Source organism: Pseudophryne corroboree, chromosome 10 (assembly GCF_028390025.1).
Source record: "Pseudophryne corroboree isolate aPseCor3 chromosome 10, aPseCor3.hap2, whole genome shotgun sequence".
NCBI lineage: Eukaryota > Metazoa > Chordata > Amphibia > Anura > Myobatrachidae > Pseudophryne > Pseudophryne corroboree.
In genome coordinates, this window is record NC_086453.1 from 148,618,567 (window position 1) to 148,632,214 (window position 13,648).

The window sequence follows — 13,648 nt, forward strand, 5'->3', positions numbered from 1 at the left end:
AAATCAGCCAACATTAGAGATATAAAATGAGAAAGATTAATTGAATAAAGGTTGCGTAGATCACTAGAAATTATAATACTAAGTATATCAAATAGTCCTGAGCCCAACGGAAAGGGATCGAGGAACCCCATCCCAGATTGGCGTGAGCATGCAGCGCCAAAGCTTCCGTTTGATCAAAATAACCATAAAACCAGACAGTGCCCGAAACTCATTTAAAATGCGTTGTAAACCAGGAAGTGCTGTTTTTGGATTGCTAAATTATAAGAGCAAATCGTCCGCAAAAGCGGAACCTTTATCTCCGTATTACCTAGTACCTTCCTTAAAAAAATGTATGTATCAACGGATCAAGTGCCAAGTTCAACAACAGAGAGAGGGGACAACCCTGGCGGGTTCCCCTGAACAGGGTGGAAGGAAGAGAATTCAAACCATTAATCATTAAATGCACCGCCAGTTGAGAATCTAGCATTCAAAATATTCCAATAAAGCCAGGGCCAAACTGTTGAACATGAAGTAACCGCAGAATATGTGACCAGGAAACACAATCAAAAGCCTTGTCAGCGTTGTAGCTGACCACAATGGCCTCTTGGTTACCCAACTGCTTAAGACGATGCATATCAGATACTAGCATATGCACATAGTGTACCGAAGTACGGCCCTTTACAAAACCATTCTGAGCCAGATGCAAAATCCAAGGTAAAATGGTTTGCATGTGTTGGGCCAATAGTTTGGTAATCAATTTCAGGTCTTGGTTTAATAAAGAGATAGGCCTATAGGATTGTACCTGAGTGTTTTTTTTTAGCCTCAGTAAAATTAGGGGGAGGCTTTTGACCTGAGAGCAAAGAATTAAATAACGTAAGAAAGTCGGGTAATAAACGTGTCTGAAGCATTTAATAATATTCCACTCCGAAGCCATCTGGGCCAGGCAATTTACCCCTGGTTAATGATTTAATAAGGTGAGACAGTTCCAAGTCAGTCACCGAAGCAATCAAAGTGTCCCTTTCATCATCAGTAAGCACAGGCAAATCTGCCCTGAGAAGAAAGTGCATGCCTTCAACTGGAGAATAAGTGGAGGCTTCGTACAATGTTCGATTATATTCTTGGAATACTTTCGAAATTCCTAATGTGTCAGTTATTGGAGCACCAGATAGGGAGTTCATTTGAAGAATGAGGGATGGGGTAGAATGAGAATGCACCAGATTGACAAGCAACTTCCCAGATTTATTGCAACCATGATAATACAGTATCTACTACATTGAACATCATGAGTAAATTGGGCCCACTCCATACATAAAGCATCATATGCACATTTAGCATCTAAATAAGCCTGTCTATCCTCAAAGGAGTCCGTCAAGAGCAAAGAGTCATAAGCAGCTGCTAATTTTTTACTATGTTCCTCTATAACCAGAGACAGCTTTTTACATTTCCTGGCCACATATTACATGATTTGGCCCCGCACCACAGGTTTAGCCGCTTCCCAGAAAAGATGAATGTTGTCCAAATAGTCTACATTATCTTCCTGATAGTTAAGAAAAGCCATTTCCAAATGACTACGGAAATCAGCAGATTTAGCTAAGTATGAGGGAAACTGCCAATTCTAAGAGGTGGATAATGGTTCTTTTTAAGACACAGTAACCCAAACCAGCACGTGATCCAATAAAGCAATAAGAGCTATACCCGAGGCTCTCACTCTATTGTCAGGAACCATGGATCATGCACTGCTCGCACACACTTCCTACCGTCACGCTGGTGTATTCTGTGCCGTAGATCAGCCGCTGGTGCTTTCTGTGGTTACTGGCATGATTTCCATTGACTCTGGCAGAGTCACATGATCCAGAGTCACATGATCCAGGTATCCAGGTAATTACTTCCTGGCTCTGTGCATGCTGCTGCTGCTGCCGGCAGCAACCAATCAGCATCCTTCTGGGGGAATATAAGCAGGCTTCCCAGAGTCCTCATTGCCTTGAACAACTTATCAGTTCTCCTGCAAGTTCTCCAGCATTAGCTCCCAAGGCTCCAGGCTTGCTCCAGAGATCCGGTTACCTGAGTCCTGCTGTACCTGCCTTTCCTGGTTACTTACCCTCACAGGCTCTGGATATTCTCGGCTCCCAGGCTATACCATCAGTTCCTAGACCAACCCTGCTCTTGGCTCACAGGCCGCATCATCAGTTTCCTGCCCAGCTCTGCTATCGACCATTTGGCTGCACCATCGATACACAGACTGTCCTCATGCTATCAGCTACCCAAGTACTCCTGAGTTCACCAACTCCGATATGCTTACCTACCACGTCACCATCGGACTCACTATCAATGGTTAAGCACTTTGGAATAATCCAGTACTAAGCATCCCTGTATACCAGAACGTCTCACAGCCTCCACAGAGAAACCTGAGCAGAGGGCCGCGACCTGCTCATCAGGTACAGCGAAGACCATATCCCCTGGCGGGGATCACTGGCGAAAACTCTTGGCGATTTAGACTCCGCGCCTCTGCTTAAGGTCTCGCCAATTCTCTGTGCTCACTGTGTAATCTTCCAGAGTGCTCCAGCATATGACTTGTACATATCTCAAGCCACCTAACTTCTGCTTCCCTGCGCTCTCCACTGGCTCACCCAGGTCATTACCAGGAACACAATCAGACCAGCCCGTGACAGATTGTTCAAGTCCGATGGACTCGGCACATGACCACAGTGTGGGCCCAGCGGCTCTTCAGGATGTTATTTCACGAATAGAGACACAGGAAGCCACACAGCAGCAAGTCACTACCTACCTACAGGAAGTTTCCACTCGCATGGATGCTCTCTGGCAGTCACTCAGGTTACCTGCCCCTGTAGGGTCCACTCCACCAGCTGCTCATTCTTCTGTGTCTGTCTGTCGCTTACAGCTTCCTGCTCCTAATAAATATGACGGCAACCCATAGGCAGATCCAGGGGGGAGGCACTCGGGTCGTGCCCCCCCTGTCGTTTCTGACTTTTTTTTTTTCAAAAGGAGAACAGCAGCAACTTCAGATTTGATAAAAGAGCCGGCAGGCACTAGGACCTGCCACAGCTCTAAATGTAAGTCCGTGTGGTAACCAATAGGGAGGCTGGAGCTGCAGCTCCAGCCTCCCCCTGCTCACACCACAACCTACCACCCCCACTGCCAGCTGGCCAGAGTCCAGCCTAGGCGTGGGGTTCAAATGCCAGCATCGAGTAAGACTGTTACTTAGGACAGCGCAGAAGGCTTCATTAGCTCTCACTGCACCGCTTCCTCCTCCACTTCCTTTACCACCATGCTAGGTGCAGGTACACTCAGCCTAAGCTTTGAGAAGGCGGCCCATGTGATTGTGACAGGGCTGTCCTGCAGATGTCTTATGCTGCTTGTTGGAGATCCAGCTGACTGTGTCTGCTAATCAGAGATAGGCAGTTCATGTCATGCAGTCTGAGTCTCAGTGCAGTGCCCAAAACAAGGTATGCTGCACCTGCCACCACCAACTTAAAACTATAATAATTATATTGTGCTGGGGTGCCTTCCAGGCTCCCATAACTAACGGAACAGGTGACCAACATTTCAAGGCCCAATCAGCCTTTTCATCAGGGTGAAACATTGGCAATAAACCTGGATGCGCTCCTACAGCCAATCATTACCTGATGGCGTATTCTGTGAGGCCACACCCCCTGTGATACCACACCCCATATCTGGGAGCACGCGTGCCTTAGGTTCATGTAAATACAACTTACCGTTCCCCTATGATGGTGCCCCCCCCCCTTCATTTTCTTCTGGATCCGCCCCTGCGGCAACCCCAAGCTCTGTAGAGGATTTCTTAATCAGTGTGACAACAACCACAGAATTTCCCTTCTCCTAGGACCAAAATAGCTTACATTGTCTCCCTGCTAACTGGTTCAGCTTTAAGTTGGGTATCGCCGCTGTGGGAAAGGTCTGACCCTTTACTCACTGATTACGTCAAATTTGTTTCCACATTCAGACGCATATTCGATGAGCCAGGTCGAGCGGCGTCCGCCTCTACAGAGATACTCCGTATTAAACAAGGCCCCCGTCCCATGGGACCGTTTGTAGTCCAATTCTAGACCTTGGCTTCCGAATTAAATTGGAACAATGAAGCACTAACTGCTGCTTTCTGGTTAAGAATTTCAGAGCATATTAAGGACGAGTTGGCTACCTGTGATCTTCCAGTTCAGTTAGAAGATTTAATCTCCCTGTGTGTTAAAATAGACATACGTCTTGGAGAAATAGAGGTCTAGAGCGGCAGGAAAAAGTTTTCTCCAGAGTTTCTTCCCCGCCTCTGCATCATCAAGTGACTGCTAGCACAGAAGAACCTAAGCAAACAGGTAGATCTAGGCTATAACCGGAAGAACGATCCAGGAGGCAAAAAGAGAAATTGTGTTTGTATTGTGCTGCTTCCGGTCACTTTATCGGGTTCTGTCCTGAGCGTCCGGTAAAACACCAAGCCCTAACCTGCAATGGGGGAGTCAGGTTAGACTGTTTAATAAAGTCTCCTCCTTCTCCTAACTTAGTACTTCCAGTTACCCTTGTGACTCCAGCAGGTTGCTATCACATCTCTGTCCTGGTGAACTCTGGAGCAGCAGGGAACTTCATTACCTCAGACCTTGTCAAAAAATGTAAAATTTCAGTCTCTTCATTGTCTCAGCACCTCTACCTGACTGCAGTCGATGATAGTAAAAATCTTAGCAGTGATGTCACACGTCAGAAAGCTCCTGTTACCATCCAAGTGGGGGTTCTTCATCAGGAACGCATTGAGTTTCTCATCATTCCTAAGTCTTTTTACAACATCGTGCTAGGTTTGTCATGGTTATGAATCCACAATCCTTGCATCAATTGGGCCTCACTTCAGATTGAGGAATGGAGTGATAATTGCCAGAAGCATTGCGCAAGTGAAGTAACTCCTATCCGGTCCACTGAGATTAAACCCTTGCCCGGCCTACCCACAGCATATGAAGAATTTTGTGATGTATTCAGTGAACAGGCAGCTGATGTGTTACCTCCTCATCGTAAATGGGATTGCCCCATTGACCTTCTACCCAGAAAGTCCCCTCCTAAGGAGCGCACATACCCATTGTTGGTGCCTGAGACTAAAGCAATGTCTGATAACATTCAGGAAAATCTGCAAAAAGGTTTCACACACCCTTCCTCCTCTCCGGCTGGTTTCTTCTTTTTTAAAAAGAAAAATGGAGGCCTGCGTCCCTGCATTGATCATAAAGGCTTAAACGACATAACAGTCAAAAACAGTTATCCTCTTCCTCTCATAACTGAGCTGTTCGATCGTGTTAAGGGAGCAAAGGTCTTCACCAAACTGGACCTCAGAGGAGCATATAACTTAATCAGAATCCGGGAGGGCGATGAATGGAAATCAGCTTTCAACACCAGAGATGGGCATTATGAGTACCTCGTAATGCCCTTTGGATTAAATAATGCCCCTTCAGTTTTCCAACAGTTTGTGAATGATATATTCAGAGATGTATTATACAATTTCCTTGTAGTATATCTCGACTACATCCTGATGTTTTCCCAAGATCTCCAAACTCATTGCAGTCAGCTGAAAGAAGTCCTGTCCCGTTTACGTGCAAATAAACTGTACAATAAACTCTCCAAGTGTACCTTTGAAGTACCCTCTATACCTTTTTTTGGGTACATTATCTCCAGTTCAAAATTGCAGATGGACCCCAAAAAACTTGAGGCCATCAACGGTTGGTCCCAACCAACTACACTAAAGACTGTCCAGCGCTTCATTGGCTTCATTGTCCAGCGCTTCATTTGGCTATTGAACTGGCTTAGCGGCACGGTCTGTGGTCCTATCCGAGACGAGAATCTGAGGAGAGGAGGTTTGCCGGGGACATTCATTGTAAATCCATGTGGTATTGAGCCCACAGCGTGTTGTTATGTGGTACGAGCACTAACTTTGTGGTCTTAATTTTGTGAGCAGTGTCATGCTTTTTAACAAATTAAATTGGTTCTGCACTATGGAGTGCCCCTTCTGTTTGTTTTCATAGATGTGCAATTCTTGTGGGATTCCGGGACAGTAATGACGGTTGGGAGCTGCAGATAAACAGATAGACCTAAGTGCACATATCCTCTCCAGACTGGAGTGTGGTGGATTGAACTTTTTTGTTCATGTGGTACTGTGTCATTGTAGAGCACACCTGTTGTAGATATACACTCATCAAGGAACGTAAAATAATTGTATTTTAGTACAAATTCTAAACATTTACATAAAAAATCTACCATGGTTTAAAATGTTTAAAATGTAAATTTATGATACCGAAAGAAAACTACATGGACAGATTCGAAAGAAAATGGATCATCGATAGCTACATCGACTGCAAATCGATAGGCGTAGTCTATCAATTTACATGTCCATGTAACAAATTATACATCGGCAAGACTATAAGAGCATTCAAAACAAGACTACTTGAGCATATAGGCAGTATAAGGAATGCCAAACAAGACAAACTCAAATTCAGAACCTTAACTCTGGTGGCCAATCACTTCCTGCACCACCATGATGGCAATCCCAAAAGGATTAACCGCGTTCAGCATGAAACAAATAAAACCTGGAATAAGAGGATGCGAAGTGGATAAAGAATTGCTGAAATTTGAGACAAAAATTATCTTTTTGATGGATTCTCAATTTCCGAAAGGGGCTAAATGAGCAGAACAACTATGCCCTCTTTCTTTAAAATACTACAAACAGTTCTGTTCTACCTGTACCGCTATATCACTACTGATACTGTTGGACCTTGATCTAAAAACAATATGCAATTTTACATTTGCTTATTCTGGACAATACTTACCTTCCACTTGATTGATGGATTCTCAATTTCCGAAGGGGCTAAATGAGCAGAACAGCTATGCCCCCTTTCTTTAAAATAGTATAAATAGTTCTGTCCTACCCGTACCCCTATATCACTACTGATACTGTTTGACCTTGATCTAAAAATAATATGCAACTTTACTTTTGCTTATTCTGGACAATGCTTACCTTACATTTGATTGATCCTGTACTTTTAGAACAGATATAGAGGATTAAATCTGTTATGAATCAGCTTAATAATGTATATCCTCCTCTTCTTATATTTTCCACTTGATCGGAATTTTAGCTAAATTCAACAATACATTGTACTCGAACTACATTCACTCTCAAGTTACCGACCTTGTGACATGGGATTCAAGGGGTGGATGATAAATACTATCCACTCTACACTACATTGCTTTTTATTACTGTAGTTTATTAAAATACTATCACAAATATAACCTAAAATATATACATGTCATCTGTGATTATTAGTATGCATATAATATCAATTGCCACAATTACTAAATCATACACACACCTTTTTTTCACTTTTGTTTATGTGAATACCCACTTTTGAACACTTGGTATGATTCATTCACCTTATTTATATATCTAATTTAATTTACTAACCCCTTTTTTTTTATAAAACTTCCACCATATACTATATTACTCTTTGTGAATATACTTAATCACTAGCTCACGTCATCACTACAAACTTTCCTTTCACAAAAGCACATTATTATAAGGATATTGTTGGATATATATATTATCTTTATATATAACAAATCACTTTGATATTATTTTGTGGCACGGAATCCATACACTAATTAATAATGGATAATGGCCCTCATTCCGAGTTGTTCACTCACTAGCTGCTTTTAGCAGCATTGCAAATGCTAGGCCACCGCCCTCTGGGAGTGTATCTTAGTTTAGCAGAATAGCGAACGAAAGATTAGCAGAACTGCTACTAAATAATTCCCTGCAGTCTCTGAGTAGCTCCAGACCTACTCCTAGACTGCGATCACCTCAGTCCGTTTAGTTCCTGGTTTGACGTCACAAACACACCTTGCGTTCGGCCAGCCACTCCCCCGTTTCTCCAGCCACTCCAGCGTTTATACCTGGCACGCCTGCGTTTTTTAGCACACTCCCTGAAAACGGCCAGTTTCCGCCCAATGACACTACGATCACTCGAGCGATGAAAAAATGTTGCTCGAGCTTGTGTAAATCTACAAAGTTTTGTGTGAAAGTACTTAGCGCATGCGCATTTTTGCCATTTTTTCACTTGATCGCTGCACTGTGAAAATCGGCAACGAGCTAAAAACTCGGAATGACCACCAATATACATTACATTAGTCTGGCTAACTTCTGAGATATATAAATAAATTCCATCTATGATATAAATTGTGAGCACAGATATTGCAACACCTGTACAGTAATTATTTATTATAATCATATACTATACTGACTGGAATTTATTAGTTCGAAATGGAGGACTGTTATGTAAAAACATTATACTTACCTTTAATACATAATAACTATTTTATCCCAGATATAGTAATTAAGGAATGTGTATATGATTATTACAACAAGGGATGCTGTATCTATGAAGTATCCGATCTTTACATATGTTTAATATGGGAGGTAGGTGATTAGTTGACAGACATCATGTGATGGTACAAAAATGTTCAGAATGAGGGGAATTTCTCTATCTGATATAAAGCAATCCATCCCTCTAATCCTCTCTCTTTAATATAGCAGCCAAAATAATATATATATATATATATATATATATATATTGGAATGGGGGGATGAGGGATAATAAGCGACCACCGGTGTCAAAGTAAAAAATTGCCAATAATATAAATGTAAAAGAATATTTATTTACTATAAAAGATGTAAAACATATATATAAAAATGAGACAAAAAACAATCACAACTGATCTAAAAACACTTAAATGAATATAAAACTACAATGAATCAAGTAAGCAGATTTTTCCTTATCTGTGGTATGAGGTAGATACAGGTCCCCAACGCGTTTCGTCACTTGGACTTCATCACAGGGCTGGGGTAGAATGGGACAAGCTGACTATATATAGTGGTAGCAATCAGGAAACAATTATGACATCACTTCCTGTTTCAGGAACTGACTGTCACATGCTGCATTTTTATAAACAGAAATACAGATCGTACCAGTAAAAGAAATGTGTGGTGTAAAAAAATTTTTAATGAGAGTCTTAATGTAAACGAACTACCCCAACCATGTGATCTTGATGATTTATTCTGGGGAATAGAAAGACTTCTCACTAAAGAGGTCAAAACATGGTGGGACGTAAAGGGCCTGGAACACTATATTTCAATGGACAGGGTACCAAGGGGCCTTAGACTACTAAAACAACCCACATTTGGCAATCAGGAGGGGGCATTTATAGAAAAATGGGACAGAATACTACACACCTGTTCTATTGACTTAATGAAACTCCTAATAGATGAAAAGAAAAAATCCTTAGAAACTGAGATTAAAACCAAGGAGAGAGAACTGGAACCTTTTAAAGATAAGGAGGACTACAAAATCAATGAAAACGTTCTAAATAAGAAAATGGAGCGTATTGAGGAGGAGGTCATTAAAGGGAAGGAAAATAAATTTTTAAAGGAAAAAAAACGACTATGAGCAAGGGAAGGTGAAGAATAGGAGCAGGTTCAGACCCAATGGACAGCCTAATCAGAGGAATGATGGAGGAAACTGGAAATCCGTACCAACAAGGAGCAACATGACGCAAAACAAGGCTATGGGCACTCCAACAACTAGCTTAAGGACACACAACAGATTATCTACCTTGCAGAGATACGGCTCAAACAGTGACAAGGATTTTTTATCCCAAAGAACAGGGGCAAGACAAAAGAACAGTATAAGAAATACACTGAAAGAGGACATACATCATGCATCACCACTAAAAAGGAGACATGTAGAAGAAGAGGATCCCGAGGAGGCAGGAGGGAGGGAGCACAACAACAAAAAAAGAACACTATAACAACCAACCCAAGAGACAAAGGAATATTCAACCTATCCCAACATACCCTAACAGAACCGGAAATATCCCTCTTAGATAAAGGACTCACTTTTGCACCAACAGAAGGCCTTAACAAGTTTAAGACATTCATCGATCTTAACAAGTTCGTCAGGAAACTTACATTAAAAAGGCATTTCCTAAAGAAAGAGGATGCAGTAATATCCAATTATGAAAGCCGTTCAAAATCAGGCCTTAAACCCACCTCTAAGCACTACCCTTTAGAGTCCAAAGGGAGTAACATTAGTATGTTCTACGAACTGGTAAAGAAGGACCTGTGTGACATGGACCAGGAAAGAATTAAGGAGAAAAATATCAACAATAGAGAAAGTGAAGCCCTAAAAAACCTACAAAAGAACAAAGGGATTATTATAAAACAAGCTGACAAAGGGGGGGGGCTGGTCATCATGGATCGGGTTAAATACATCGCAGAGGCAGAAAGACTACTGTCAGATAAAGAGTCGTACAAAAAACTGGCAGTGGACCCGAAGCATGAATACATTGAAGAATTGAGGACATTACTTCTGCACGGTCTAAGAACAGAAATCATCACCAAAGAGGAGTATCAATTTTTAATGAGATCAGACCCCACTACCCCCATCTTTTATTTTTTACCAAAAATCTATAAAAGCTTGGAGAACCCGCCCGGAAGACCTATTGTGGTGGGAATAGATTCACTTACCTCAAACTTGTCCGAATATGCTGATGTCTTTTTAAAACCATATGTAAAGGATCTTCCATCATACCTCAAGGATACAACGTCTGTATTGAGCCTTCTCAAAGACATTGAGTGGAAGGACACATATGTGGGCCACAATAGATGTCCAATCACTGTACACATGTATCGAGCATGAGAAAGGAGTAAAAACTTGTTAAGAATTTTTGGACAAAGATACCACGCTAACAAATAACTACAAAGATTTTATCTGTGACATCATGTATTTTATTCTTCATCATAATTATTTTAAATTCCTGGACCAATTTTATCTACAGCAGTACGGCACCGCAATGGGTACTATTTTCGCGCCCAGCTTCGCAAATCTTTTTATGGGTTGTTGGGAAAAATCTTTTATATACGACCACCAAGTTTTTAACAGCAATATCATCTTTTATCGTAGGTACATAGATGATATTTTAATAATCTGGGATGGAGACATGGAATGTTTTAACCAATTTTTTAAACATATCAGTACCAATGAAATGAATCTTGCTTTTACATCCAATTCAAGCAGTGAGTCCATTGAGTTCTTGGATTTGATTCTCACAGGAGAAAATGGGAGGTTTACCACCAAAAACTACGTGAAACACGTAGATACCAATAGCTATCTCCACTATAAAAGCAATCACCTCAAAAGTTGGAAGAACAATATCCCATTCTCCCAATTTAGTAGAATCAAAAGAAACTGTAGTAAACCTGAGGACTGTCAATCACAACTGGAGATGTACAGAAGCAGATTCAAGCAAAAAGAGTACCCAGACACCATCCTGGAAGAAGCCATCACCAGAACCAATGAAATTGAAAGATCCAAACTGTTAGAATACAAAACAAGGGAAAAAACTAAGAACTCCACAGCATTCATAACAACTTTCAATCGACATGAAAAATCAATCCGGGAATCATTCAGGAACCATTGGCAAATTCTACTCATGGATCCCATTCTAAAAGAAATCCTCCCTACCCGTCCAGAAATAATATTTAAGAAATCACGGAACCTCAAGGATATATTAGCCCCAAGTATGCTAACACCTGACCAGGAAAAAGACCACACTTGGCCTAAATGTGTGGGTTCATATAAGTGTGGGCGATGCAATGTTTGTAGATATTTACACCCCAATAGGAAAACCTTCACAGATACAGAAAGAAAGAAGGAGTACAAGATCAAAGAGCACATGAACTGCAATACACAGTCAGTTATATACCTTCTGGAATGCGACTGCGGAAAACAATACATCGGGAAGACAAAGAGACCACTAAAACTAAAATACAAGAACATGTGAGGAACATTAAGAATAAAGTGGAATGCCATGCGGTCTCCAAACACTTCACGGCAACACACAACTCCAATCCGGAGGCATTGACATTGAAAGCCATTGAACTGGTTAAATTGGGAGACAGAGGTGGCGACCTGGCCAACAAACTGTCACGTCGTGAGATGTATTGGATTTTCCAACTGCAGACACTACAACCAAAAGGATTTAACGACAATTACGAGATCGCCCCCTTCTTGTGAAAGATTGGAAGTCCAATTTTTAGCTGTATCTCTTGCATATCACCCCCTCCCACTCCTAAAACCGCCCCCCCCCAACCCCCACATCCTTCCCTCCCAAACCCCCCCATCCCCCCAACACACATTATTTGTTTGCACTCTTTAAATATTAATAATCGGCAGCATTGGAGTTACGACCAAGAAGGTACAATGTCGGTACAGTCAAACCGCGCTGGAAACGCCCAAATACGTCCGATCTTGGAAGCTAAGCAGTGCTGGGCCTGATCAGTACCAGTGAGGGGGACCACCTGGGAAGATCAGGTACTGTATAGTACAACAACAAATAGCTACCCGAGAAAGGTGTATACTCCATTTTAACCAAACCACAAACTCACAAAATAAGAGCACTAGACATCTAGCTCACTTATATATATATATATATATATATGAGTCATGTCTCCAGAATAAGACTAATTAGCACAGGCACTTTATATATGCACCTTTTTGCACTTTAATATACAGATATCTGTTTATAATGTATAGTTCACCATTTCATAATATGGTGCACAGGACACCTATTTTATATATATAGTCATGGGTCATGTCTCTTGAATAATCAGCATATGCACTTTATATATGCACTGCAGCGACATTCCCACTCGCTGTCACTCTCTGTCATAATAAAGCTTTTTCATTTTCTACTAATCTCAACATTGTTATCTTAATATCCCCTGATGCCTGCATCCTGCATATTATCATTTTGAAGTTTGTTTTAATGTTAATTACGATACACACACTTATTTTTTCCTTTTTTTCTTATTTCATGGAAACATTGTGAATAATATGTCCCACAAGATGATCTACTTGAAGATGGCCGCCGCACAGTGATTTAGCTACAAATCCCCACGGAAAATGGCCACTGTGATCAAAGAGCTGCTTTCCACAGTCCTGCTCCTTCGATCCGCGGCACGCGCAAGCGCAGTAACTTAACCCGGAAGTGGGGCGGAAGCCGTGTATGCGTCCGGATACCGGAAGAAGGGCGGAAGTCACCACTCTGACAGCAATGAACTGATAACTAACTACATTTTTAACCTCAAGGAGCAATCATTTCTATGTACTAATTGTGGGTAATAGCCCCACTATACATGCAGCTATGTTTTAGCAATGGATGATCTGTTTATAAAAATGCAGCATGTGACAGTCAGTTCCTAAAACAGGAAGTAATGTCATAATTGTTTCCTGATTGCTACCACTATATATAGTCAGCTTGTCCCATTCTACCCCAGCCCTGTGATGAAGTCCAAGTAACGAAACGCGTTGGAAGACCTGTACCTACCTCATACCACAGATAAGGAAAAATCTGCTTACTTGATTCATTGTAGTTTTATATTCATTTAAGTGTTTTTAGATCAGTTGTGATTGTTTTTTGTCCCATTTTTATATATATGTTTTATATCTTTTATAGTAAATAAATATTCTTTTACATTTATATTATTGGCAATTTTTTACTTTGATACCGGTGGTCGCTTATTATCCCTCATCCCCCCATTCCATTCCATTTTTCAGGGAAT

The 13,648-nt window shown here is 41.3% G+C and overlaps 1 protein-coding gene and 1 pseudogene across 1 annotated transcript in view; one reads left to right on the forward strand and one right to left on the reverse strand.

The window, feature by feature from the left end:
- Positions 1–13,648, reverse strand: part of LOC134965102 (immunoglobulin superfamily member 1-like) — a 240,861-nt gene that overhangs the window by 81,112 nt on the left and 146,101 nt on the right. The gene's annotated exons all lie outside the window — the stretch shown is intronic.
- Positions 12,292–12,410, forward strand: LOC134967272 (5S ribosomal RNA; annotated as a pseudogene).